This window comes from Jaculus jaculus, chromosome 11 (genome assembly GCF_020740685.1).
Source record: "Jaculus jaculus isolate mJacJac1 chromosome 11, mJacJac1.mat.Y.cur, whole genome shotgun sequence".
Lineage (NCBI taxonomy): Eukaryota > Metazoa > Chordata > Mammalia > Rodentia > Dipodidae > Jaculus > Jaculus jaculus.
The window spans coordinates 37,138,773-37,152,626 of NC_059112.1; positions in this window are offsets into that span (position 1 = coordinate 37,138,773).

Below are 13,854 nucleotides of genomic sequence, written 5' to 3' on the forward strand. Positions count from 1 at the left end.
CAATATCAAGTTTTGGGACTTTAAAAAATAACTCCTTCCATATAATTTTCAGAGTCACTAAAGTTTTCATGGATAATAATGACACAGTTACCTAGGCTACCATCACATGTAATGTGCATGACAGTCTCCACCACATGAACACTCACATTCAAATGTATTGTTAACAATGCATATATTCAATTCCCAACATGATTATGCAGTCTTAAGTAGAAGCGAAATTCACCTCGTAGGCTTTTGGTAACTTTCTAAAATTTGACAAATATACCTGTCTATTTTGAACTAGGAAAGACACTTCAGTAAGCAAATGTGGGAGTGGATGCTATTGTTTTATTAGTAAAAACAAATATTAAGAACTTTATTAAATAAGTCCATATATTTTAGGATTAAAATTAGAAAAGTACATGAGTTTTAAAGACTTAAGAGGCATGTTATATCCAATTTCAGTCGAGAGTATATTATGTTAATATATAGAATGAATAATAATTCTATGGGTAATAATATTCTTAAAATTAAAATTTAACCTTTGAGTATCCATATTTAGTTATTGAACCCTATTTTTGTTAATAATTTCTCAAGAACAAGTTTTATATGGATTTTTTTTACCATGTTTAAAAAGAAACTGAAATCAGAAGACCAAGTTGCTTTCTCATAATTTCATAGACTCCAGAATCACATAGTTAAACATGGATGGCATAGAATTTTAAGCCATATTCTATGCAGAATATAAGAATCAGAGAAATATGAAGCATCAATATACAGTTGGTTCTGTCATGAACAAAAGAAAGGAAACATGAAACTGGAAACATGAAGATGGACTAAAACTTGCTTAAAGGTAACTATATTCTTTAATTTGTATTGGTATCTCAGCTTACATTGCACAGACATCAATGTTAGCAACTGTTCTGGTATAAAATGCTGTGGACATTACCAGATTAAAAATATAGACACTGCCAGGCTGAAGAGATGGCTTAATGGCTAAGGCATTTGCCTGCAAAGCCAAAGGACCCAGGTGCTATTCCCTAGGATCCACATTAGCTAGATGCACAAGAGGGCACACATGTCTGGAGTTGATTTTCAGTGGCCAGAGGCCCTGGCACACCCATTCTCTCCCTCCCCCCCCCCCCCTCCCTCTCTCTCTCTCTCTCTCTCTCTCTCTCTTTCTCTGTCAAATAAATAAATAAATATAAACACAATATAAAAAATATACACTGTCATGATAGATCAAGTTTTCTTATTGCTTCCTACAATGAACACTTTTCTTTGCAACAAAAGTCAATCAATTTTGGTGTTAATACATGCAAAATAAAATGTAGCACAGACCATTGGTCTACTTCAGAATCTGTTTTTATGTATGGACTTGATGTCATTGATTCTTGTTAGAGACCATTACATAGGAGGTTAACAATGAATCTCTTGCACATTAAGAGTTTGTCTTGGCTGGAAAGGAATGATGAGCATGAATAATTGTCTTTGTGACAATGGCTAGTGCTCACGTATATGCATTTTGTGAACACTCAACTGCTGGGTGTCATTTTCTATTCTGTAAATATTATCTTGATCAGATTCATCATATTATCATCGGGGTGAAATCCAGAAATCTCTGAGTTAGCTGGAAAAAAATTGTTGAATTCATAGTGAACCCACAACCTTTCAAATATACTTTCATACTAAAAAAATTATTTTCAGTAATCTTCCAAGTTACTTTATAATGTCTTACAATGAATAGAGCAACAAACTCTGATTTGTTTCTGAAGATATTCACTAAGCATCTTTATCTAGCAATGTTTGATTTATGGGATTGTTGCAATGAAAATATATCATCACTGTTGACAAAATCCTCTGACCTAGACATGATAATTATTTTTTTTTTACCTAGTTATTTACTCACAGAGATAAATGAAAACTTTAGAACCTATTGGGAATATCCCCATCATAAGCACATTATCTGAGAAGAGGTGGAAAAAAACCTTACTAATCCAGAGGCTATACAGCTACTATCTAAATAATCTAAGAGCTAGGGGTGCTGAGGAGGAATTGGTAGGGCATGTAAGGTAAGGCTTTGCAAATATGATTACTCTATTTTAAAATAATTGTTAATATCAAAAATATTTAGCAATAATTCACATTTTATTATTCTACAATAATGACATTTGACTTTAGCCAAATACTGCTATAGAACCCAAACCATTTGTAAGATTTCTCCATATTACATGCAAGGTGAATGAGTAATACATAAATCAGGAAAGGAGTCTGGGAAGCTCCTCCTTTCCAGAGACAGAGTAATCTACCATAGGTTCATGCCTGGCAACACTAAGTCCCCAGCTATTGACGTTATTTGGGAATACTGTGGAACCTTTATGAGATGAAGCCTGGCTACAGGAAGTAGGTCGCTGGAGAAAATCCCTTGAGGTATGTTAGTCCAGCTCCACGTCCTGTTTGTGTGTGCTTCCTGTCTACCAGTGTGACCAGCTGCTTTAAGTTCCTGCCACCATGCCTTGCCTGTTATGATAGATACTACTCTCTGGAATTATAGGTCAAAATAAACTGTTCCTTTCCTTAAGTTTCTTATGGTCAAGTATTGGTTCACAGCAGTGAAAAAGTTACTTTAAAAAAAAGGCCACATCAGGCAGGAGCCAGGTAGATATCCAAGAGCAGAGAGTCCTGTGGAGGATTATCACTGAGGAAAACAACTAACTCATGTATTTCTGGGACAGCTATCAGGCAATATAGGGGAACAGAGTGACCAAGGAGGAGATGAGATCCAGGAGAAGGGGGCCAGAAATAAAGCCCTGTTAATGCCCTGTCAGTTTTAAACATGTTGTCATTGTTCTGAGTGGCATAAGAAATAGTTGGCATGCTTGGAGCTGAGCAATCATAGGAACATATTTGTGCTCTAAAAGGACAATACCTTCTATCAAGTTGGTGCTAGTGTGAAATATAAGAAAAGAAAAGAGCACACATGCAGACAGAAGGATAATGGCTTGGGCCAGGGGGTAGCAGTGAAATGAGATGGCACATGCCAGTTTACAGTGTTTTCTCGGAGAACCAGTAACATTTGTGAATGACAAGGACGAGTATGGTAAAAGGATGGTAAGTAATCATGACCTCAAGATTTTGTATTGTTTAAGAAGACAGATGACATTTACTGAGGGTAAGGATGAATGTGACACAGAGAAGGGAACTTTGTCAGGTTGAGGCAGATAGGTTTTTATATGTTTGCATATGTATAGCAGTTACCTTCTTGTTTCTGGGACAAAACACCTGGCCAGAACCAGCTTACGGGAGGAAAGGGTTTATTTCAGGCTTACAGTCATCAGGGAAAGCTTCATCATGGTGGGAAAAGCATTGCACGAGCAGGATATGTCACGGATCTGGGGGAAGTTGTTTAAGTACTGGGCTTTAAGCTGGACTAATAAACTTCAAGGTGTACCCCCAGTGACATGCCTCCTCTAGCAATTGCCACGAGCTGGGGATAGAGTATGAAGCTTAATTATAAACACATGAACCTATGGACACACTTCACATTGAAGCTGCCACAATATGGAATTCAGCTCAGCTGGAAGGAATCTAAGACTTGGATAATGTCAGACTGTGAGTGCATTGAGGATGGAAAAGGTTATCCAGCAGAAAGAGACGAGTATTTCATCCCCTTTGTGTACTTTCAACTTCATGTCTGTTTCTTCATCTACTTACTTAATAGGAAATCCAAGTCCCTGCTTAAACTCAATTATCCTGCTATAAATTTAAGGCCATAAAGTAGAGAACAAAAGGCAAAACACTGTTTCTAATCAAGATGGCAGTTAAGGATGATGTTAGCCTGGTCTGGACATCTTCATACATCTTGTACTCAATTCACTACCTCTCCCAAAAGGACAGTTATATTTCTTGTACTCTTTCCTCTATTTCTAACACCCTTTCCCCTGCCTTTCAGATGTTGACCTTGAATCTCATTTTCCCAAGACAATAAAAGGACCAGAATAGATATTTCAAAATCTCCTTCACCATACAGACCTGCCTTCTACTTCTATCTGAATTTAAGTACTCTGCCCACTGTCTTCAATGGACAAGATTGTTCAGTTTCTCTCAAGGCCCAAGTTCCTGATTGCATGTTTTGGAATTACTAACAGCATTATTTTGAGAAAATCTGTGATCTTTAGCAACAAGTACAAATTCTCAGGCTCTGGGTTCTTGTAGTAATTTAGTAATTATCCTCAGTGAATTAAGAAAGAAAACTAAAATGGGGCTAGAGAGATAGCTTACCAGTTAAGCGCTTGCCTGTGAAGCCCAAGGACCCTGGTTCGAGGCTACATTCCCCAGGACCCACTTTAGCCAGATGCACAAGGGGTCACACGCATCTGGAGTTCGTTTGCAGTGGCTGGAGACCCTGGCACACCCATTCTCTCTCTCACCCTCCTTCTTTCTCTCTCTGTCACTCTCAAATAAATAAATAAAAATTTTAAAAGAACACTAAAATGTGTGTCCATATTTATTCTCCTGATTGCTTTACTTGCACTACTCTCTAACCTATGTGGTTTAGTTCCCTCCACCCTCAGAATGCCCTGTTCTGGCGTTACATTTCCCCAGCTATGCCTTGGCAGTGCTTTCTTGGTAACAGCACTGTGACCTTGGGTGCTTCATGCAGCAAGTTACTGCCTTTTGTCTCAGTTACTTACTAGCTTTCCAAGTTCTTCTTCCTCTTGGAATCTGGGATACCCACAAAAGAAACAAATTAAGATACTGTGTGACAGATTCCATATTTCAGATTTTCAGAAACAAAAGGTGATAAATTCCAGAGAGACCCAAGAGGAGTTGTTGCAAATGCTTAGGGTTTTGTTCTTGTCATTGTGGTTTTGTTTTATGGACCTGACTATTGAATATATTGATACTTTAGCATAAAACCGAACACAAAATCAGTACTCTGGAAAATTTTATATATATGTGCACATAGTTAACTTCCAAGTAAGAGTTTGTCTTCTGGCCAAAATTCTATGTTTAAGAAAGGACAGTGTTGTCAATCTCTTTGGAGATAACGATAGAAATACCTGTTGTTGAAACAGAATTGATTGTGTTTTCATTAAGAAAATAAATGATAAAGTTTCTATGTTTACATTACAACTATCACTTTTTTAATGCAGGAAGGAATAAAAACAAGAGCAACATCCAAAAATTGTACTGAAATGCAATGAGTACATCCTATCCATCTGCCTTCCTTGGAATATAGGGTATTAATAAGTGATATTTAAATAAAAGTATACAATTAACAATACAAAGTAGTGCTAAGTTTAAGTATATTTACCAAGGTCACAGTATTACTAAGTAAAGCTCTTTTCAGTACTACTGTTCCTTAGTTTCCACTTGTCTTTTGGCTGTTCACAAAACACCAGTATATTTAAATCCCATCATTAAGAGCAAATAAGTAACTTGCTTAGAGTAAAACCAGCACACTTGCTCTCAAGATGAATGAGGAAAAGAAAACTCCCATGGAGAACTTTATCCTGAATGCTAGTTTTGAGTCCAAAATAGTTGGCAGCTAACTTACACTGAGATATTTTAAGGCAAAAAAATAATTTTTAACAACATGACATCATAAGAAAAATATTAGTAGGAAACAAAGCAAAATTAATACTGAAAACTATGTATGTTAGCTTTTACAAACTAAATAAACAATGCATTTTTTTCAGAAATATCAGACTGTTGAATAGCTACACCAGATCCTTATTTTGAATTTATTACTCTGTTCATTGCACCTTCAAAACTCCCTTTGAAATCATATTTGTGTGGAGAGTTGATTATTTTGAGTATAAGCAATGAATGCCAACACAGCCAGTGCATTTGATATTTAGAGATTTGAAGCCACCTGAGAGCCCTGTATAAATATTTATGAAGAACGTCCCCTGCGGGATTCTGTAACATGCACTTTTATTTGGCAATTCTCAGCTCTGGTTCTGAATTTCCATCCTGGGGACAAATCCTCAGGCTTCTCCTGAGTTAGCAAGTCTTCTGAATGAGTGTACAGATAAATTGAATGATTGTACTCAACTATTCCTATGAAGTTCTTTCTGATCATGATGTCTTTTGACTCATTCTTTTATTTCAGATGACAAAACATGAGGCATAAAAGGAACAAAATCCAAGTGACCAAAGCCTTCAACAGAAGTTAAGGATCCTTATGCTAGATGCTAGCTCCTTCCATATATAACCTTCTGTCAAGGAGATCCATGGAAGCAAAATGTATTTTAAAAGTATTTAATATATTTGTTTAAAACCATAATAGCATGCCAGTTCATCCAAATGCATGAAGATGATTTAAAAAAGAGAACACTTGAATATTGAATGGAGAGATTTCTCAATGGTTATGGCACTTGCCTGAAAAGCCTAAGGACAGGTTCAATTCCACAGTACCCACATAAGCCAGATACACAAAGTAGCACATGTGCCTAGCACAAAAATGGCAGAATCATTTCTCTCTCTCTCTCATAAATAGACACATAAATAAATAAATAATACTTTAATAGACTTCAAAGTGAAATAAGTTAAATAACAGGGAAAAACTGAGTTTTACTATATACCAAGTAGTTTCGTATTTCACTCAAATATTTTGTGTTTCACAGCCCGTTATCTCTTTGAGTATTCAACGATTTCTTTCCCCTTACTGTTGAGTTGTTTATGCCATTTTTAATTATTTATTTATTTATTTATTTATTTATTTATTTATTTATTTGAGAGCGACAGACACAGAGAGAAAGACAGATAGAGGGAGAGAGAGAGAATGGGCGTGCCAGGGCTTCCAGCCTCTGTAAATGAACTCCAGATGCGTGCATCCCCTTGTGTATCTGGCTAACATGGGACCTGGGGAACCCAGACTTGAACCTGGGTCCTTAGGCTTCACAGGCAAGTGTTTAACTGCTAAGCCATCTCTCCAGCCCTTATGCCATTTTTAAAAGTTGTAATCACACTCCATTTCTTTTCTTTTCTTTTCTTTTTCTTTTTTTTTTTTCTTTTTTTTTTTTTGGTTTTTCGAGGTAGGGTCTCACTCTGGTCCAGGCTGACCTGGAATTAACTCTGTCATCTCAGGGTGGCCTTGAACTCATGGCAATCCTCCTACCTCTGCCTCCAGAGTGCTGGGATTAAAGGCGTGCACCACCACGACCAGCTACACAGTCCATTTCTTAAGTGGATCCCACTGAAATATTTTATTTCTCCAGAATCTTAGTCCTGCAGCTCTTAATAACCTCTGTGTAACCTCAGTAAAGGGACAATATCTCTTCTTTAGCTTATATATAAGCCTATACAAGGATTTATGCAGAGAATGAAGAAAAAAAATATTGAAACATGGACCATGGTTTTAGCAAGCAGAATTTTTGGCCATGCCGTGGAGTCTGGCCAGGTTCTCAGAAAGGAAGAACTTAAATGTTAAGAATAGCTCTGCCAGTTACATGGATGGCTCATACTGCAAACCCAAGCCTGCCTCTCAGTTTCTCTTTCACTGCCTCCTTGCCAATTCTTCTTACTCACAGGATTGGAAAAGCCCCATGGTATACGCCAAATCTGGCAGCAAGCAAACCTTTCATTCTACAGGATCCTCTAGGGGTTTCTTATTCTTCCTCATCATGAAAGGAAGTCTGTTTCCTTTCCTGTGAATCTGGGTAGTTCTGTGAGTTTCCTATGGGTAAGAAAATATAACTTTATTCAAGTTCCTAAGCTTCATTATGAAAGGACAATTCAGCTTCAACCTGTTTTCTGAAATATTCACACTATAACTGATACTCTGAGCTTCTATGCTAAGTCAAGCTAACCTGTGTCAGCCAAGCAGGAAAGTTGAATCACATGGAGCGTCTACATATAGGAGCTGCTGTAGCTGTTTTAGGCTATTCCTCCAAGCCCAGGGACTGGACAGGTGAGTAAATGAGCCAGCATGTGATTAGCTCCCTGTTACCAACTCATCCACAGCACCTGCTGCTTCCAATCACAAGACCCAGGACATCAGGAAACAGAAACAACTTGCTCCTACAGGACCACTTTTTTTATTCCAAATGCATAATATTCGTGCCTATATTAGTGTGAGTTTTTTTTGACCATTATGTATACCTGGAATAGTTCATAATAGGAGTGTCTACTTTTCATCCCATCTCCCTAAGCTTATTTCCTAAAATGTTACCAGTACTGTCTTTCAAATATAAAAATGCAGCCACATAATTCACTCTCCTTCATCACTTCTCTCTGAACAACTCTTCTTGATCTTCACCTCCTTGTTTGTTACTACAAAAAAAAGTTTTGTCTTCCCCCTCTACTGGACCCTCTACGTGGGTCAACAGTTCCTTAATTCACTTCCCCAGTATCCACATAAGCCATATGCACAAGGTGGCACATGCATCTGGGTTCCTTCGCAGTGGCAAAAGACGCTGCGCTGGCATGCCCTTTCTCTCTATCTTCCTCCTCCTCCTCCTCCTATTCTTCTCTCTCTCTCTCTCAAATAAATGCATAAATGATATTTTAAAAGCAAGTGAGAGAGCTTCTGATAACCAAATGTCTCAGAAATTCCAGGGGATGTCACAGACATGAATGATCTAGACAACAGCACAGGTAGAGAGGAGCCATACCATTTGATCTCCTACAAAAAAAAACATTTAATACAGTAGGAAGTTATAGGGCATGTGCATTGAAGTCTTTTTGGATTGGGATCTGATTAGGTTCTTAAAGAAACTTTTAATTTTTTCTTTATCTATTCCCTCACTTCCCTTTTCCATGCTCTACTTATGAAGTTATGTTTACCTAACTAGCTTTAAAAAGCCAATCATAGCCTGGCTAAGCCTTTAATGCCAGTACTAGTGAGGTAGAGGAACGAGGATCACTGTGAGTTCAAGGCCAGTCTGAGACTACATAGTGAATTCCATGTCAGTCTGGGCTAGAGTGAGACCCTGCCTCAACAAGCCAAAAAACAAAATGCTGGAGAGATTACTTAGCAGTTAGGATGCTTGTCTATGAAGCCTGAAGACCCAAGTTCAATTTCCCAGCACCCACATATGCTTAAGGTGATGCATGTTTCTGGACTTTGTTTGCAGTGACTAGAGTCACTGAAACACCATTCTCTGTTTCCTTTTCTCTGAAATAAATAAATAAATAAAATTTAAAGCCATACTTAAAAATACCCTGATAATATAAAATTACCCTAGTCACTTCACTTTGGAAAACAAAACACAGATTTTATCCCATATTGAAAGATATTATTTATCTACATAGTATATATGTGAAATATGTTACATGTTGTGATAATCATTTATGTATTTATAACACTTCGTTTTATTTTTATTTTATATTTTTCTATAATTTATAATCAAAATTCTTATCTAGTAAGCAAGTAAATTTAATGTTAGAAACTTCAAGTAATATGATGGACGGGGACAGAAATGAGCTGGAGTGAGCAGAGTGATATGGCACAGGAAGAAAACTCACTGGGTGCATTGCTGCCCATTCAACTGCAATTGAGAGATTACAACCTTTGAGATTGGGCCAGCTGACCTGTGTTGGGGCAACAAAAGACTATACACTCTTTTGAAGAGGCCTGACTGCTCAAGGAGGGTCCTGTTCTTCAAAGTTTGCTTTATTCCCCCCTAGATTAACAAACCGGCACCTTACATAGTATTGTGCAGTATAACAAATGCTGGAAAGAGGGACACTGGGTTTGCAACATGGTCTTGTGTTTTGGAAATGGCCATGGACAGTGTGAAGCAGGTTTGTTGGATGCCTGCATGGAGACCCCATGTGGTCATGATGATGAACCATGGATTGCAGTGGAGACCCAGTGGAGATGCTAGGACCATAAGATGGCCACTAAGGAGCTGCTAGCCCCAATAAAGTTTTCCAGGTCTTTGAGTAGCCTAGCTGGAGGGTCGGAATTGGAATGCCAGACACTTGTTGCTGGTTAGAATTATTGGATTTGGAGATTTGTCACTGGCTAGAGTTGTTGGACTTGGAATTACAGAGTTTGATGTTTGCCCTGGTTGTTTTAAATCTTGTATTGGTTGAATATTTCTTTGCTGTGTATGTTCAATGCCATCTTTTGCAGTGTGACTGTTTATTCTGTGCCATTATGGGTTTTTGAGGGAATTTTTTGTTATTATGGCTCAGTTAAAAGATCTTGGACATGGGGATGTTTGAACGTCATTGAAATTGATAAAAACCATGGGGACTTTTAAAGTTGGGTTGTGAATGTATTGTACTTTTACATAATGTATGGTTATAAGCTTATGGGGGCCAGGGTAGAATGTGGTGGTTTGATTCAGGTGTCCCCCATAAACTTAGGTGTTCTGAAGCTAGGTTCCCAGCTGATGGAGATTTGGGAATTAGTGCCTCCTGGAGGGAATGTATTGCTTGGGGTGGGCTTATGGTTGTTATAGCCAGTTTCCCCATGCCAGTGTTTGGCACACTTTCCTGTTGCTATTGTCCACCTTATGTTGTCCAGGGTTATGTCCACCCTCTGCTGATGCCATCATTTCCCCCTGCCATTGTGGAGCCTCCCCCTCAACTCTGTAAGCCAAAACAAACCTCTTTTTCCTAGAAGCTGCTCTAGGTTGGGTGATTTCTACCAGCAATGTGAACCTGACTGCAACACCATGTATATGAAATATATTACATAAATATCTGAAAATGAAACATACACATTGACTTCATATAAAGATTCCTTCCTTGTTTTATGAGGCAAGCCTAGCAGACTGGCCTTCTTTTTTAATGAAGAGTAGTGAGAGAGAGAGAGAGGGAGAGGAAGAGAGAGAGATAACTGGTGCGCCAGGGCCTCCAGCCATTGTAATGGAACTCCAGACACATGTGCCACTTTGTGTGCATGTGACCTTGTGTGCTTGCAGCACCTTGTGTGTCTGGCTTATGTGAGGCCTGTAGAGTTGAACATGGGTCTTTAGGCTTCTCAGGCATCTGCCTTAACTGCTAAGCCATCTCTACAGCCCTAACGATTCTTAATATAAAAAGGTATAAAGCAGCCACTAAAGGGATTTAAAAATCCACTAAATGTTTTATATTGTTTGTTACCATAATAAACCCTTAAATTTGGAAATAAATTTATGACTGAATGCTTATTTCCTTTAAAATGTGCACTGCCTTTGAGTAGTGCTAATTTGCATAAACCTCTTAAATATTGCTGACTCATGCTAGTGTTTTCAATTCATATACCTATATTCCATAATTAAGTGCTTATTCAGTTACTAAGGGAAATTTTCTTGTCTTTGATAAATAGACTGTAATTTTCTTGGTGCTGGAAGGTTCATGTACTCTATCTCAGATATGCTAGAGTTCTCAGTTCATGCCATGTGTTCAGACAAGGTTTATGTATACATGAAAGCCTCCATGGACGTGCTTAGTTTTCAACTTTCTCATTTAAATAGTACTTTGCTGTCCTAAACAGCGACCTCTAACTGCCAATAAGATAGCTTTGTTTTGTATTTTTTTTAATTTTGTTTATTTTTATTTATTTGAGAGCAACAGACAGAGAAAGAAAGAGGCAGACAGAGAGGCAGAGAGAGAATGGGTGAGCCAGGGCCTCCAGCCACTGCAAATGAACTCCAGATGTATACACCACCTTGTGCATCTGGCTTATGTGGGTCCTGGGAAATCAAGCCCTGAACCAGGGTTCTTAGGCTTCACAGGCAAGCACTTAGCCACTAAGCCATCTCTCCAGCCCAACAGCTTTATTTTTCATCAGGCATTTCACACCAGCCCTACATGCAACCTGAAGTTACTACATTTCTTGTTAGCTACATCTTTCCTCTCAACAGAAACATTAGGCTTTTGCTAATAGTGTACAAGTCATCTTTGTTTTATTTTATAGCCCCATTATAAGTAGATGAAACAGAGAAGAAAATCTAGGACTGTTAAATGGTTAATAAAGGCTGATGTGTTTGAATACTTAATCTCTAGTTTACAATGTTGTTTGGAAAGTTTATATCACCTTTAGAGACAGAGCCTTGCTGAAGGGAGCATGTTACTAAAGGTGGGCCTTGAGGAGTTATATTCTGACCATGGTCCTGGTTGCTGTTCTCTCTCTATAATTCCTCCCTTCTGATGGGACAATAGTATGTCAGCGTTCTGCTCCAGCAATGCTTTCCTTGCCATGGTGGACTAATCTCTGAAACTCTAAAACAAAATAAATTCTTTTCTTTCTGTAAGTTGCTCCTAATCAGGTATCTTGTCCCAGTAAGGAGAAAAGAACTGGTATAGACTATTAGGTGTTATTAGGTGTTGCATTATATTTGGAAAGCTAGTTAGACTGGATGAGCCATTTACCCTCTTTTATGTCCAAAACTGTAAGATTTTCTTTTCTTTTTTTTTTTTTTTTATGTACCCTGTAAATGACAACCCACATCATAGTCTCAAAAAAAATCGCATTATAACAGAAAGCAAACCCACAGAAAATTCTGGAAGAATACTTCAGGTCCCGACAGCAAGATAATTTCAGTGGTAGAATTTGTTTTTCCATTGACTCAATCCTACTCTACCCAACTTTGGCACATAAGTGGTGCTCCACTGCCGATTCTCATGTGGTACAATTTCTTTAGATGGATAAAGAATCCAAAACAACACCAGACAACTTGTAGGCAGGTTGATATACTTTTGTTCTCAGACCAGAGAAGAATGACTGCAGAAATTGCAAAAGGAAGGCTTTTTCTATTGGTATTACATGCAAATAGCAGATCATTTGTAAGACATACAGAAATTTATGAACCCTTCTTTGTGCAGCCTGCCTGTAAAGTCAAGACTGAATGTATGTACCTATTTTCTGACAAGATTGTAAAAAGAGGAAAATATCTTTTGTCAGAAGAAAAGTCAAATTCCATGTATATATGTGGCATATATGCATGCAAATATGATTGTTCATATGTATATACAGGTACAGATGTTCATGCACATATATGTGGGGAGCATGTGAAGGGCAAAGGTCAGCATGAAAGGTCTTACTTGAGTGCTCTCCACTCCACCATCTGATTTTTGAGACAGGGTTTCTCACTGAATCTGAGGCTTACCAATTCAGCTAGACTAGCTAAGCAGCAAGCCCTAGGCATCCTCCAATCTCCTCCTCCCAGTGATGAAGTTAAAAGTGTGTGCCACTTTTTTATGTCCAGCTTTTATTAGGGAGCTGTGGATCCAAACTCAAGTCCTCATGCCTGTGAAGCAAACATTTCACTAATTGAGCCATCTTTCCAGCCTCTGAAAATTATATTTTTTTAGAGCCAGGCATGGTCACTCATGTCTTTGATCCCAGCAATAATGAACCAGAGAGAAGAGGATCACCATGAGTTCAAGGCCAGCCTAGAGCTTCAGAGTGAGTTCCAGGTCTGCCTAGGTTGGAGTGAGATGTTGTCTTAAAAACAAAGTAAAAACAAAAAGGTCAATTTTTATATGTGTATATGTTAAACAATTATTATCTTTATGTTTATTTATTCTGAATATACTTTAAAACCACTAGTGTTTAAATTATTTACATAAGACAGATTTTGGTCAAAACTTAACTTTCAAAGAAAGTAAAGCAATTAAAACTTTCAGAACACACAGTGGCTTTTTATACACTTATGCCTCATTCCACTATAAATCTTATTATGTTTGACAACTTAATGGTAATAAAATCAACTTCCCCAATTTGCTTTCAACTTTTCTGTGTACTTCAAAACAATTCTAATGAGATATCTGAAAGATATAGAAATAACATGTGTCAAAACTGAGAAAAATCATGTTTTTAGTTGCACCAATTATCAAATCTCTAGCCACTGTCTTTGTCATTCTTTTTTACTATCATTACTGTTTTGGAGATGTTTAGACACATCATACCTAATGAAAAATAGAATTGTA